The sequence below is a fragment of the Temnothorax longispinosus genome, chromosome 3, assembly GCF_030848805.1.
Source record: "Temnothorax longispinosus isolate EJ_2023e chromosome 3, Tlon_JGU_v1, whole genome shotgun sequence".
NCBI classification, from domain to species: Eukaryota; Metazoa; Arthropoda; class Insecta; order Hymenoptera; family Formicidae; genus Temnothorax; species Temnothorax longispinosus.
The window spans coordinates 9,925,742-9,939,953 of record NC_092360.1 but is presented as its reverse complement, the minus strand read 5'-3'; the positions used below and the strand labels follow the sequence as shown (position 1 = coordinate 9,939,953).

General features: G+C 37.4%; 1 protein-coding gene across 1 annotated transcript in view; it reads right to left on the bottom strand.

The window, feature by feature from the left end:
* Window positions 1-14,212, bottom strand: part of LOC139810795 (1-phosphatidylinositol 4,5-bisphosphate phosphodiesterase epsilon-1-like) — a 117,549-nt gene that overhangs the window by 44,446 nt on the left and 58,891 nt on the right. Inside the window, 1 exon segment of the mRNA XM_071774682.1 lies at window positions 12,001-12,077. The gene's annotated coding sequence lies outside the window, so the exon portion shown is untranslated.

The following is a 14,212-nucleotide window of genomic DNA, read 5'->3' as shown; positions in this document are numbered from 1 at the left end:
AAAGTAAGTAAACAGTGTAAAATAAAACTTGTTCATAAAAAATTATATTTTTGAGAAAAATATACAGTAAAAAATTGAAGTTATAAAATTGAGTAATTACTAACACATTTATGCTTTTTTAATTTAAACAGCTGTTTTTAATAATCTTGTATGTTATACGTCACGACTACGATATTGAATTTTATATGCCGCGCGACAGCGGCAATCGATATATACATAAATAAAATAATAGATATACATTTTATTTAGAAATATTTACTAAGTTAATTTTAAATAACTTGAATTACTGAAGAGGCTATATGTAATGTATCAAAATAATTTTTTCAATATTGTATCTTTTCATATACATTTTAATGTAGGATAAAAAGATAATCAACCATTCTATGTAATTCTATACATTATTCATATCCAAAAAGTTATATTTAAAAGAATTGTTTATAGCAATAAGTTTGTCATAATCATATCAATTAATAATCTTAAATCGACGGTTTTATAAAAGCATACATCTTTGAGACATTTTGTGTGGAACGGAACAGAATTGTTTCTTTGTAAGTAATTAAATTGTTCTGGCATTTGTAGCAATGTTATACGTAATTTGTACAGCGACTGTAACGAAATCGGGAAAACGGCCAAACCGATAAGCGCGGAAAGAAAAACAAGTAAAATGCTGGCAACGACGCGACATTCGATAAACAACAAGCGATGTTTCAATCAGGAAGATGTTTGATTGAACGGGAATGTATTGAACACATAGATGTATTATTGTTTATTTTTTTTTGTTTATAGCTACCATTCGGCTAGCTATTTTATCGGTTAGCCTATTATGGATTATATATAATATAATCAACGAACTGTTCTCTCATCAAAATATTCTCAAGCGGGACACTGATGTTGTAATAACTAATGATACAAATTATAAATATAGCCATCGATTGGAGTATTGAACAATAAAATTTACCATATCCGATTGGTGAATTTCTCGTCGCAGAAAGCGAACGGTGAGCATTATTATTTTCTGTACGATACGATACTTGTTAGTCGTAACATGTGTGTCTCATTATTGCCGTTATGAAGATAATAGGAGCCGTTCTAATGTGCAAATAGCTGTTTGCATGCATATTTCATTATGGTATTGCGAAGCCAGGTGACTCTCGGGGAAAACCATTATTCATTCGTCTTTTGTTTCGCAGCATTATGTAAACGTAAACAAGCGAGAAAAAATATTCAGAAAATTATTGAAAAATACCTTACAGGAAGAAAAATTGTACAGGAAATTGAGAAAAATATACTAATAGATAGATAGAATATTGGCAGTTCGTGAATGCCCTTTCGATTGTTATAAGAGCTTTTGCGTTTAAAAAACCATTAGATAAAATAACACAACACGTTTAATTTGTGTATTTAAATTCCTAAATCATTACTTGTATAAGCAAAAATGTTTGCAATGTGTAACGAAGTATGCATTGGCAAAATACGACCTGCATGTCTGTTTACAATATTTATAAATATTTTAATCTATACTGCAACAATTATAATGTGTTTTTTTTCCTTTGTTTTGACAGATATGTATATACAATTAAAAGTTTAGAAATTACACGCAATGACCCATAAACAAGACTTTATACGATATTCTATAAAAATATTGAGTAAAAATTTCAACTTAACGAACATGTAGCATAGAAACAGTTTTTTAGAATAAAATAAGTAGAGGAATGAAAATAATTCTCGTAACTCGAAAAAATTTATTCCAGGGGAGCTTAGAAAATTAATTTAGCAAATTGACACACGCTTATTCTTTTAATAAACAGATCCGAGAATTTCATCGTTTATTTATCCTGGCGGTTCAAAGTTTCTTGTGTCTTGTAACGAAAATTACGATGAAAAAATAGGAAAGCGCGCGTGCGCGCGCGTGCGGCTTTGGCTACGGGGGTCCAATTGGCTGCAGTTTGATACAGGGGATGAGGAACGAGGAGAATAGGGTAGGAGGAAGTATGTGAAGGTGTAATATGTGGGGCGGTCGATAGGATAGCGGCTATAAGTGTGCCGTTGATACCAGAGAGGGTTTCCCGTGCGCTACAGCACGCTTAAACATACACGCGACCGCACGTACAAAGTATTAAAAAGAAAAAAAAAACAAAGAAAAAAGAAGACGAAAAGGCAAAATGTGCAAGGGGCGCGTTAACGGTGCGGATGGTACGATTTGCGCGATCGAGGCGCCTGGAAAAACCCAAATCATGCAAATTGCCGCGGAAAAACGAGCTTTCGCAGGGACGATATCCAGCCGCGAGAACTTTGTTCCGCGCAATTTTTTTTCTACGAGTCCGTCTCGGAAAGTTTTCCGGCGTGTACGAGAAAGATTGCACTTTGGAAAAAGTTCAAGTCTTGGGGATTTAAGTCTCGCGGATGCGGGATACTGACCTGCGCGTTTCTCTTCGCAACAAAATCGGTATACGAAAAACAAAGGATTTCGGACATGTCCACGAAAAGTTTTGTACGAAGACTTTTCTGTAAAGGAGAACGAATAAGTGTGTCAAGTGCTCCATTATTTCTCTTTTATTTACTTACTCTTAAGAGAAAAGAATGATGAAAAAATTGGCAAAGTCAAATAAATTATTAATAGAGGAAAGTCCTCTATATATTGTGAGATACCACATCTATTTTGCGTGGTTATTGTCGGAAGTTTATGTGCAGAATTGAAAAATGTAGTAGGCGAGTGCACGCACGATCGAATAATGAATTTTCCACTAAACAGCTTTTATTCTAAGGACAATAAAAGTTCATGATGGAACCAACAGATAGAACCTATTAGTTTAGCAGAAACCTCGCTATCGGATATTAGAACCCTATCTCATAATATAAGGGACTTTCCTCTACCTAAAATTGAAAGAAAGAAAGCTTTTTTATATAAAAAAATAAAGTAAATATATTTTAGAAATTATAGTAACAAAATTTTATTCAGTTTGCAATAAATTAAATATTTTGTTATGGCATCGGAGAACTTTCATGCCAAAATTCATAACATAATAGTATTCTGATTTCCATATGCGATAATTGTTATAAACTTTTTAAATCGTGTTTTGTCGTTATATAATCGTGTTATATGAAGCTTCTTAATACTGATCTCAAGTGACTGGATGGAGGAATAAGAAGGCTGTCGAAGAATTATTGGATGGTCAGATGTGCGCTCTTCGGAAGTTTACACGTAAAATGTGAGAGTGCTTGACGTATATATCCATGTGCACACGTGCAAGTAAATATGTATATCCGCCGAGATCCATATGCAAATATACACGAGCGCAAACTCGAACAAGTGTGACAAATAAACACGATGTGCGCAATGGTACAATATGTATGCGCGTGCACAGCTTTTCGGTATAGCTTTTCAGCGACGAACGGCGTTATCAACGTTATTACTCCGGGCTCTCCCGTCGCGTCGTTATCAACGGTCAAACTCCATTAAGCCATCCGCTCGTTCGTCCGATATCTGGCGTGTACATTCAGGGAAATATGCGTGTAAATGGGGCCACAACGGGGAGTAATGTTTCCCGCATTTCCGCTTCATTTAATATAAAGCTCTCGCGATTGACGGAATGATATTGTATTATCGATTTAAACTTTCGAAGCTGAGAATTTGTCTTGAAATCTTTTGTTTGTGAATATATCCGTCATTTTAACGGCGCTAACTCGGAAGTAAATAATTTTCAGACCGAGAACGCAATTTCAATGTGTCATAAATTAATGTGTCATAAATTAATGCGGTAGTGCGATAATTTACATATTCCGCGCGTCGCTGATGATCGTGCTTAATGAATACGTCTAAACGCTCCGCTCGTACTCGACCTCGATCATTAGCGCAACATCTTTTAGGACATGGGGGATATACATACTTCACGTGAAGTCGAAAGGTCAAGGTTTAACCATACAAAGAAATCTCTCAAGAAGCTTTAGCTATTCGAAGATGAGTCTACGTGACGACTTGGAGCTTTCTCGGTGAGAAACGATACCGATTTTTCATTATTTTCGGAAACTCGTCGGTTGAGGTCACTCGATTAACGAAGACAAATGACGCAAACCAATTCGGGATAAAGCATCTCGATGTTTTTCTTTCACTCCGAGTGCACACCGGAAACTTCAACCGCGCAGGCGGTGATGCCGAAAATGTTTCTACTATCGCTTCTCTCCACTTTCCTTTTATTCTTTTCTACTACGTATACAATCTCTTATACATTTCCGAAGCATTTCCAAACTCTCGATATAAATGTCGAGGGCAAATTCTTTGACAAACTAAATATTTTTTCTTAGAGTTTATTGAAAAAAGTAATCATTTATCGCAGTTTTTAAATATATTTTACAATATATAAATTTTCCATAATAAATAGATTGATTAATATATTTAAAATAACCGGTATGCATTCCAAATTGAAATGGCCATCTTAGGCTATCGACCTCCTTTCGTGTATTTTACAGAACTATGTTATTTTGTCAATTGTAGATAATAGCATTAATTCGCAACACGCAACTTTAATTCTTCCCCTTGATACTTTTATTTTGGTTAAAGCTTATAGTGCTTGATAGTTAAAAAAATCGTTTTAAAAATTATTTGTAAGGTCGATTCTTTTATATGCTGCATAATGCGTATTAATGCATCGCATTAAATCGATACTTGACCCATCGGTTTGTATAATGGGTCAAATTCGACGCTTCTAAGGCACTTGTCTGCGGATGCTCATTGAAATGCGTCTGGTGTTACGCGGCGCTTAGACACCTTAATTAAGCACGGGATCGAGCTTTCCGCTTTGCTTCGACGACGCTGCGTGAAGATTAATTAAACGGCAGTGGACTGCTCCCTTGATGCCTTAATGTGGGAGTTGTTTATTATCTATATCGTCTTTGTTTTGTTACGATACGATTGGTTTATATAAACTTCGCAATAAAATATTATATTATATTATATTATATTATATTAAGTTTTATAAAATTTATAATATATAATTCGGAATACCCGATTTTCGCTATCGCTCGTAGTTCGAATCGCTTTTTCTTATCCACGAGAGAATTTACCGTAATGAGCCAAGATATTTCCTAAAGAAGTAAAGGTTATATTTTATCGTAAAATCGCTCCCGCCCACATTGGCTGTCTAAATAAATTGCATGCGAAAAACTTGCTTAGCCGCGCATATAAGCGATTATTTAGCGGAGCTCATTTTTCTTCAGCGCGCGCTTGGGAAAGATTGGAACGTCGCTTATGGGAACCACAATTTTCCAAGCAGGTGCTTAGGCGGACATACTCGATGGGACAGACTCTATTACAGTTTGCACGTTATAGTTGTCAATAATTAATTATTTCGCAAGTAACGGTCATCCATTAGATAAGGTCATCCAGTGAAATAATGATCCTCCTTGGTGAAATTAGTTTCTAGTTCCCGTCTGAATTCTACAGAAACATCGTAAATTATTAATTTAATTTGCCTGTTTCGTGCCAATTTATGCATGTAGCTAAACAAATTTCTTTCCCTACGGTACTGTAACAGCGACAATGAATACGCTGGTAATAGGTAATATTTTGGTGTAGTTATAACTCCGCACGCGTCGTAAAATATTCGGCAAACTTTCGCGGCGAGCCAACAAGCATTATGCGGCATAATTAACGTATCGGTGAATGTGGAAAGTGCGAGAAAGAAGAGAGAGAGAGAGAGAGAGGGGAGGAGGAGGAGGAAGAGCGAGCTAATATCCCTGACCATAATCTGGCGTCGAAAATATTTCGTGGCGCAAACCTGGCGGAAAATTAGTTATGGAAGGAAAAGTTTAATTTCCTGCGCGGCGTGAGCCGTTTGTCGGTAAAATAAGTGAATATAACTCCTGGCCGCGCATTAAAACATGCGGTAAATATAGTGGGCTTCCGTTTCTTGCGGAAATTACAAGCCGGATATTCACCGTCGGTATTGAAAAATATTAAAAAATCGAGATTTTTGCACGAATTTTTCGCGCTCGTGTCAAACAAATCTGTCGGTTTGTTCGTGCAAACGTATCTACGCCGGTATCGATACACAGAGAACATACACGGTTTGCGTGTTCGGAAATTGAGAATTTTCCGCAGAGATTTCCGACGATTCCGATAAAAAGTGTGATTTTTAATTGCAGCGATCTGTCACGGCGCTTATTGCGTGTCATGTCCCCATTTTACAAACGAACAGACAGTAATTAAAAAAGCTATGTTTTTCCTGTAAACTAATTTATGAATTTGTCATTGGATTAATTTAGGATTTTGCGATTCATTTTCAGTGCACAGACGTTAATTCTATATCTATGATTATCCACATTTTTAATTTTAAAATCCTAAAATATTGTAAATATATATTTATGTTACACATAAGCACGTATTAATTTATAATATATTAATTATTAACATATAATTTAAAGAATCTATTCGACATGTCTCTTTTATGTTTTACTATACATCTAAAAATTTATCTTTTAGGGTCAATTTTATCTTACACACGTAATAGATACTAATTATAAATTAGAATTATTTTTGAGACAGTCATCTACTTAAATGACTCGTGGAGTAATTCATAAGCAGATACAAGACGTCGGAATAAAATGCTAATCACTATATAACTATACTTGTGTGATCGGGTTATAAAGTTCACTCGTAAAGAATGATTTACTGTAGCGCTAAAAAAATGATGGTTCCCGCTCTGTAACGTCCGCGTTAAACGCCGGTAGATGAACGATCGCAGTCCTTTATTCCCGTTTTGCGGGACCACGCCCAGGTCGGGACTCGGGAAGTCCTCAGATCGATGTCACGTGTGTGCGGCCCACGCGAGCGTTGGCCAAGCGTGTCCGACTCTTGCTATTCGGCCGAATTGCGAAGCTGCGAAGTCGCATAGGCATCTATCGCGAGAATGTCGACAGGAACACAGTTGAGATTTTCAAGATTGAGAGAACGCGATGCCCCGTCTCAACCTTCGTCTTTCTGGTTTCCTTGCGGCAAACACAAAAATCCTGAGAAGCCGCGACGCAATTTTTTTCTCGCATTTCCTCCAAGTGTGTACTTAATCAAAACTCGAGTAAACGCGCGGTCCGCAAAGATTTATCTTGGCTTTGACGCGCCATAAATGTCCACTTCTACCAATGTAGATTAACTTTAAATCTCGGTTTAACTTACTTTCTATCTTCTTCCAACTCTTAGAATCAGGAAAAGATGAAAGGTAAGTTAAACCAAGATTAAAATTTACCTGCATTGATAGAAATGGACAATAGACGTTCATCACGTCTTATCGCCAGCAATCGTAAGAAAAAAAACTCCCTCCGGGACGTTGTCCAGATTCTCGAATCTCGTTGACAGCGAAGAGACTCGACGAGTCTTTCTAATAATCATCTCGAGCGAGGATTGATAATCTAATTATTTGATCAGGATAATGTACAGAGATGTTCGTCAGCTTAATTCCTCGACAAGGCAACCGTGTGGATACGTCATATGTTACTAATCCCGACGTAGTGACGTTTCCACCGTCTGTTAAATGGGTTTTGTGCGTGTCAATTGGACCGCAGCACGGCTATTCGCGTGCTCGCGTTTAGGAAGCTCAATGCGCTCGCTGTGTGCCATTTTCTCCTGACTGTCTTCTTGCAGCAAACCTAGGGCAAGTCTCATGAGAGAACGCGCTGCATCACGCGTAAAAACGAAAGCAAGAATGACTGGCACAGTCTCTAAACCCTGCCTGGCGCCCGTCTGCCACGGCGTACTTTTTTCCACTCCTCCCCACGACAATACCGAGACCTGGATCGGCATCGTAAATATTACCCGATCATTCGTACTAATCACGACTGATTAATCGACGGGTAATCTCCAAGAGTTATCCCGACAAATTGCACGTGCCGCGCTGATTCTTGCCATGAGAAATAAAAATGAAAGTCATCATTTATTGCGCGTATGTTACCGACAGCGGAAAATTGAAGATGCAGAATCGTCGGCGCTTTCATTAATAAAAGTAATCCGGAATCATCAACTCTATAATATGCACGCGGAGCATTTAATGTCGCTTCAATTAAGATTGCCTTTGCTAGATTTAACAGCGTTTAAAGAGCTGGAAATTGAAGGCCGTGGGCGCGTTTCCTGCACGTTCAAGCGGCACATACGGAATGACCCAGATTTTCCATGTGTTCCTTCGGCCATAACTTTTTTGATGAATTTCAAATCGATTTCTCTCTCGTCAGTGGAGATTTAATGGGCGATCATGATCTGTACAATCTTGACAGAGTTAAACGCGAAATTGGATATCCCGCTGACGCATAGTTCGTTTAAAAACTCGAACAAGATTGACGATCCTTCGTCGCAAATATTGTTTAATCGCGTTCGTATTGATTGACTCAATAAAACTAAAAATTTGTACGAAATTTTTGCCGAAGGCAAATACGAAATACATGAAAGTGTTTATTGCATATTTTGAACTTTATAAAAATAAATAAATATACATATATTTGTTACACGTATAGGAGAGGGAGTTTCCTGCTCTACGTCGTTGGAAAAATAATAAAAATTGATGGCGAGCGTATCACGTGTGCTCGGAGCGTCGGTCATGTGGGCTGCGTAATAAATTCTGTCCTACGCTTTTATTTCGGTAACTGAGTGATTTTACACGAGTTGCAATTTCGTTCTCGATTGAGAAATGTGCGACATTAGTCAAGCCGGGATATATCACGCTCTTCCTTTCCCGCTAATTTACGAATCGATTGATAATACGAACTGCGAACACTGATGAGAAAAAAAGCGAGCGCGTAATACACCCACGCTCAATTGACATGTGTGCGATAAAGCCAAATGAATGATTGATGACACGTTTATTTATTAAATGAAATTGCTCACGGAACGATAAAAGTTTGTCTTATTCGAGACAGCCGGCAAATCGGAGGTAACTCGTGTTTCGGGGGCGAAATCCACGCAAATACAACGCAGAGAGCGGAATAATAAGTGCGTAAACATAAGGTACTTACAACGCAGAGTGTAATAATGATCGACGTCTATCTCGTATGTCTTTACGTAAACAACCTATTTTCTACTGTGACAAACAGTGTAATTAAACTTTTTAGCCGTCTTAGCGTGTACCTTCCAACTTCGAATTAGTGCTCGTCGTTTAGGGGTAATTCGAATTTGTTTACTGTACAATAATTAGAGGAGAAGCTAGAACCGGGAAAGATGGCAAGCAACGAATTAACTTCTTGTAAGTTAGCAAATCATTGGAATAGCAAAGAGAAATGTTTCGTATTTCGCTATCGTTAACAACGGCAAGTATCACAATGCGGAAGAGCGATATTTGGAAAATGTATATCATGATTATAAATATTGAGTAACTTTTCTTTTGTTGCAAATTAATAAGAATTAAAGTAGGTTCACAATAAAGTAATAATTATATTCTTCGTAAAGATAATAAGGGCTAATCTCTTTGAAGTTCCTTCTCTTCGCCAAATGAGGATTGAGAGAGGACTTACGCCGCGCCGCGTTGACATGCGCGCTGCTTTCAATTCAGGTTGTTTCAAGGGATTTGTCGTATCTTTATTTGTCCAATTTCTCTTGTATCAAATAACAGTTTTCCGACAAAATAATAATAAATACCTCTGACTTAATGCCCATCCAAAGATTTTGCGATTTAAACGTGGCATATACTGTTAGATTGAGTTACATTGCACTAATACCTGTTGGATTATTTTAATGGTTTATGTAACTTAAGCAAAGTTTAACTCTTACGCTCTTTCTGAGCGATTAAATCTTTATGGACATTTGCACTCTTTGTTCTTTCCTTAGATACATATTGTATTCGATCTTTCCACTTAATAACACTTTTACGATTGTTTTTATCTCGAAATATTACTCTTTATTATAAAATGCTTCTTCTATTTATTATCTTACAATTAGCGCACAACGAATAAAAATGGAAATCCTTTTTTCCCGTCCAATAATATTTGTTCCATATATTTGTTCCACGGGTAACTTTTTTCCTCTGGCCAATGATTAGTAGCAAGACCAGCATGTAAACTTGTATTTTACATCCTGTATCGCTGCTCGTGTCGCGATATAAATTTTATCCTCCCACGTGCTCTCCCTTTCGGCACGTATCGTTTGAAGAATTCATATAGAAGAACAAAAAACCATTCTCGTTATTCACGGTGAAAAGGACGGAAAAAGGAGTAACGATAATCGAATTTACTATGTCGTAAGGTATTAAGCTCGTCCCTCGCGTTTATCTCCTAAAAGATTCTTTTATAATTGTAGTTCTATCAGCTCATCGTGTCGCCTCGTTATCTCACTGCGGCATTATACAAACAGCTAATTAAAGTCGTTCAACTTTATTTCTTTGCGGGAGAGACTTGTAAAAATTAGTGATCGCAGCATGTCGGGCACGAGGGCGGCGAAACGGGCGAAAGCACCGCTTAAAACTTCTCTTTAACTTTTTAGAGATTGCTACGCGACGCGACCGTCGCCGTCGGCTCGTCGTGGTCGCGAAAATGTCAGTGAAAAAATAAAAAGTCTCGTATTGGGCGGAATGACGTTTCGCCATTCTTGCCTTCGATAAGACGCAAAATGACTGCGAAAACTTCCTCTTACGAGTTTCAGAGAGAGAATGCGGAAACCCGAGAAATATAGAGCGCGGGTTCGCGACGGCAAACTTAGATGAAAGGTATTATCATCTTTGGAAATCGCCGTAGTTTTGTCGCAGTGAAAAGCACGTGACGAAATGATGGTGAAAATGTGACGAGAGGGTACGCGTGCGTGAGACTATCGAGCAAACATGTAGATTAGATTAGGCAGAAGCGGAGGAAGCACATCGACAACCACGATACGTGATTTACCGCCCGTATAACCGTCGAGTATACCAAAATCACATTTTCGTTTGCTTTACCAAGCGAGTTGATAGCATACGTCGCTGCTAGATATCGTTGTGAAAAGACGACAGCCGAATCGAACAAGATAAAGTTACGTTAAGGTACTTATCACTGCAGAATATCGGGAAATGACAATTATGTGGACGGATATTAATTAAGATTGGCTTTCAGGAGCAAAGCGAATTACGGCACAAAAATAAAGTAGAGAAAATTGATGAAATTATATATTAATTATGTGTTCTGGTATATAAGATTAAGAAATTTATCAAAAATGAAGTTAATTATATATATATTGGCTTCTGAAGAATATATCAAGTTTCTAAAATACAATAAAATAAAGTTTTATTGCTGGAATGAAAACTCTCTCTGATTTTGGTTTTTCAGAAAATTTTACACATATTTAAAAATTTAATTATAAAATATTTAATATTTGACGTTTAAAAAAAATTGTTTTTTTTTTTTGCTTCTGAGAGTCTCATATGTAAATCTATGCAGACTGTCTCAAAATCCACAGTTTAATTTTAACACAATAGATTCGTTTATATTTATATAATCTTATTACTCTTTATGCATCTTTTAAATGTCAAATATTAAATATTTTATGATGAAATTTCTAAATGTATATACAGTATATAAAAATCTAAAAAATCAAAATCAATTGTCATTTCAGCGTGCAATACAACCTTATTTTATTATATTTTAGAAATTTAATTTATGCAAATTACTTCACTTTTTTATCGTAATTAATTTAGAGACGATTACTGTTTAAACAGATTCAAAAATTTAAATAAGGTCGATAAATCCATTAATAAATTACAAGTCTAGCTACAGATTATAATAAATGCAAAAATACGATAAATTTATTTTTACTCGTAACAGAGACCAATGTTTAATTTATTATTAAATTTTTAATTTATATTCATAATATAAGTGAATATAAAATATATTCTTGATGAGATTCTGTTGTCGCCTCAAATTTTTCGGTAACGTTTTTCGAATTAACTTACACGCTCTATGGAGATTGCTGATTTTATTGTTAATTAACATACACAACTCTCGTGACTACTCGTAAAAATCCACATACAAAGAAAAGAAAACAGTTCATGAAACATTACTTACATTTTAAACTTTACGAAGTTCATCGAAGATGGTCACGTTGTTCAATACTGATAAACTTTATCCAGACAGGCATCACGCTGTAACAAAAAAAAGACCGAATTGGTCAATGTTGATCACGTTAATGATAGATTAATTTAATTGGTGATAAAGTCAAAACATGATGAGCGATAAAGTCTTCAAGGAACAATTTTAATCATTTAGATATCCAGGTGTTCGTGTTTGGACGACATATCACGCTATAATGGTACCTCTCAAATTTGCCGAAAAAAAAAACGACCAGAGTGGATAAGAGACGGTATATCTAAATAAGTCGGTATGGAGAATATTCTATATTTTTCAGGAGGTTTTCTTGACAGGTTCAGCGAGTCTCAATCGCCGACTGTATTTTACAAGCATCGACATTCTTATCGGGGGACGTTTTTTTTTCTTCTTTTTCTTCGCTGTGTGCGAGAAGATCGTTCGACGGCGCGAACGCGAAGAGATACGGATGGTAAATGTGACGAAAGCGATTTACATTCACGTGCCCGTCGCTTTTGCAAGAGGTGAAAAATGACGGCGGGCTGCTCGACAATTCGACATGAGACGTGATATATTGATCGCACGGTTTTTAAAAATCTCGTGGATCTCGGATTAAGTTTGCGTCCGCGAGTTCGAATTAATAGCGTTCGAACGCTACGCGCGCGTAGCCTTGTCCAAAATATTTTAATATTTTCTCATATCTGCGAAGAGACAAGAGATTTCCGAGGGATTTAGGCTACTCCTTCCCTCAATGTGGATGCAATTTCTGCGCGGTGCGGAGAAAATTCGTAAAACGGCATGGTAAACTTATCCCGAAGCTTTCCTTGCTCAACGTCTATTTGGCATGTCTCTCCGTACTGCATTTTTGCGCGACGTACGAGTAAAAAGAATGGGCGGTTGCCGGAACGAGAAAATCGGCCAGGGGTGAAATTATTCTCAACGCCTGTTCTCCCGCGGGAGGTAATGCAACGTATATTCTTATATCCAAGTTACTCAGATAAATCAGGCGCTTGGGAAACACCTGAAATAAGCACCTATCTTTCTCTCAACGTAAATTTACTGCTCTGTATACAGAGTGTGTTTTTAAGCTTGACGCGCTCCTGATCGTTCGTCTAAGGATTATACCGAAAGACTGAAAGTGGTTTTCGATAGGCGGCTGAGTTTACAAATAAAACTTTTACACCAGATCGCTTACGTGGTGTGAAAGTTCAAACACCTCGATCTTCTCGGGCCGAGAAATTCAATGAAGGGACATCGGGCGAAAAGGCGAACGTACACTCGAGATAAAAGGGTGGGGGGGATAAGAGAGGAACGGAGTAGAGAGTTCCTCGATGGAAGGGCAGTGAGGTTTGCGAGCAAAAGTTACAGTTGGATAAGAAGCAGTTCGAGAGTCGAGTTTGTGCTCGATTTGGCTCCGAAACTTGTACGCCGCGCTGCTTTATAACGCTATAAATATTATACGTAGAAACTAGGACGTTTTGAAAAAAAAAGAAGAGAAAAGAAATGGAGAAGAAAGGAAAGCCTCTCAAACTCTGTTGTACACGTTCCGTTTACCGCGCTTCCCCCGCGAGAATGGACAATCTCGTGCTAAATCACGGAATTTATTGCGCTATATTCGCGCGAATTTTTTTTTCTTTCCTTATTCTATCGTAGAATATTTCTTCTCCTCTCGAGCGTCGACGCGATTTCTTTTAACGTGCGAATTATCGCGCGCTGACTCCCGCAAATCCGAATCTACCGCTGAAAAGCGCCCTTCCTTCTATAAATCGACCGGGCGACCCAAATTTTGCGCCGAATGTATCGCGAATATATTTAGCGAATCAATCGCACAGCCAGAAATGCCGTTCATTCATTAAGTAGATGATAATGTCAAATGGAAACATTTCGATATTTTTAAACGCGTATTGATAATATTCAATTATATCCTCGTGCAACGTTTATTAAGCTTCAATTATGTACGTTGACTCCTTCGTAGAGCTTCGCCGTGAATGTTTCGGAATAATAGCAAATAAAAAAGTATACGGCTGCTCTCGACGACGGAACGATTGAGGGGAATGTGTTGAGGGAAATGAAGGAGCGACGCAAGATTGTTTTCAATTTTCTGCATCTGCAAGTAGATTGATTTTCAAATAAAAGCGAATTCCGTTCAAGGACCAAGGGAACGGTTCAACCACTATGGGGAAATGGTTACGTG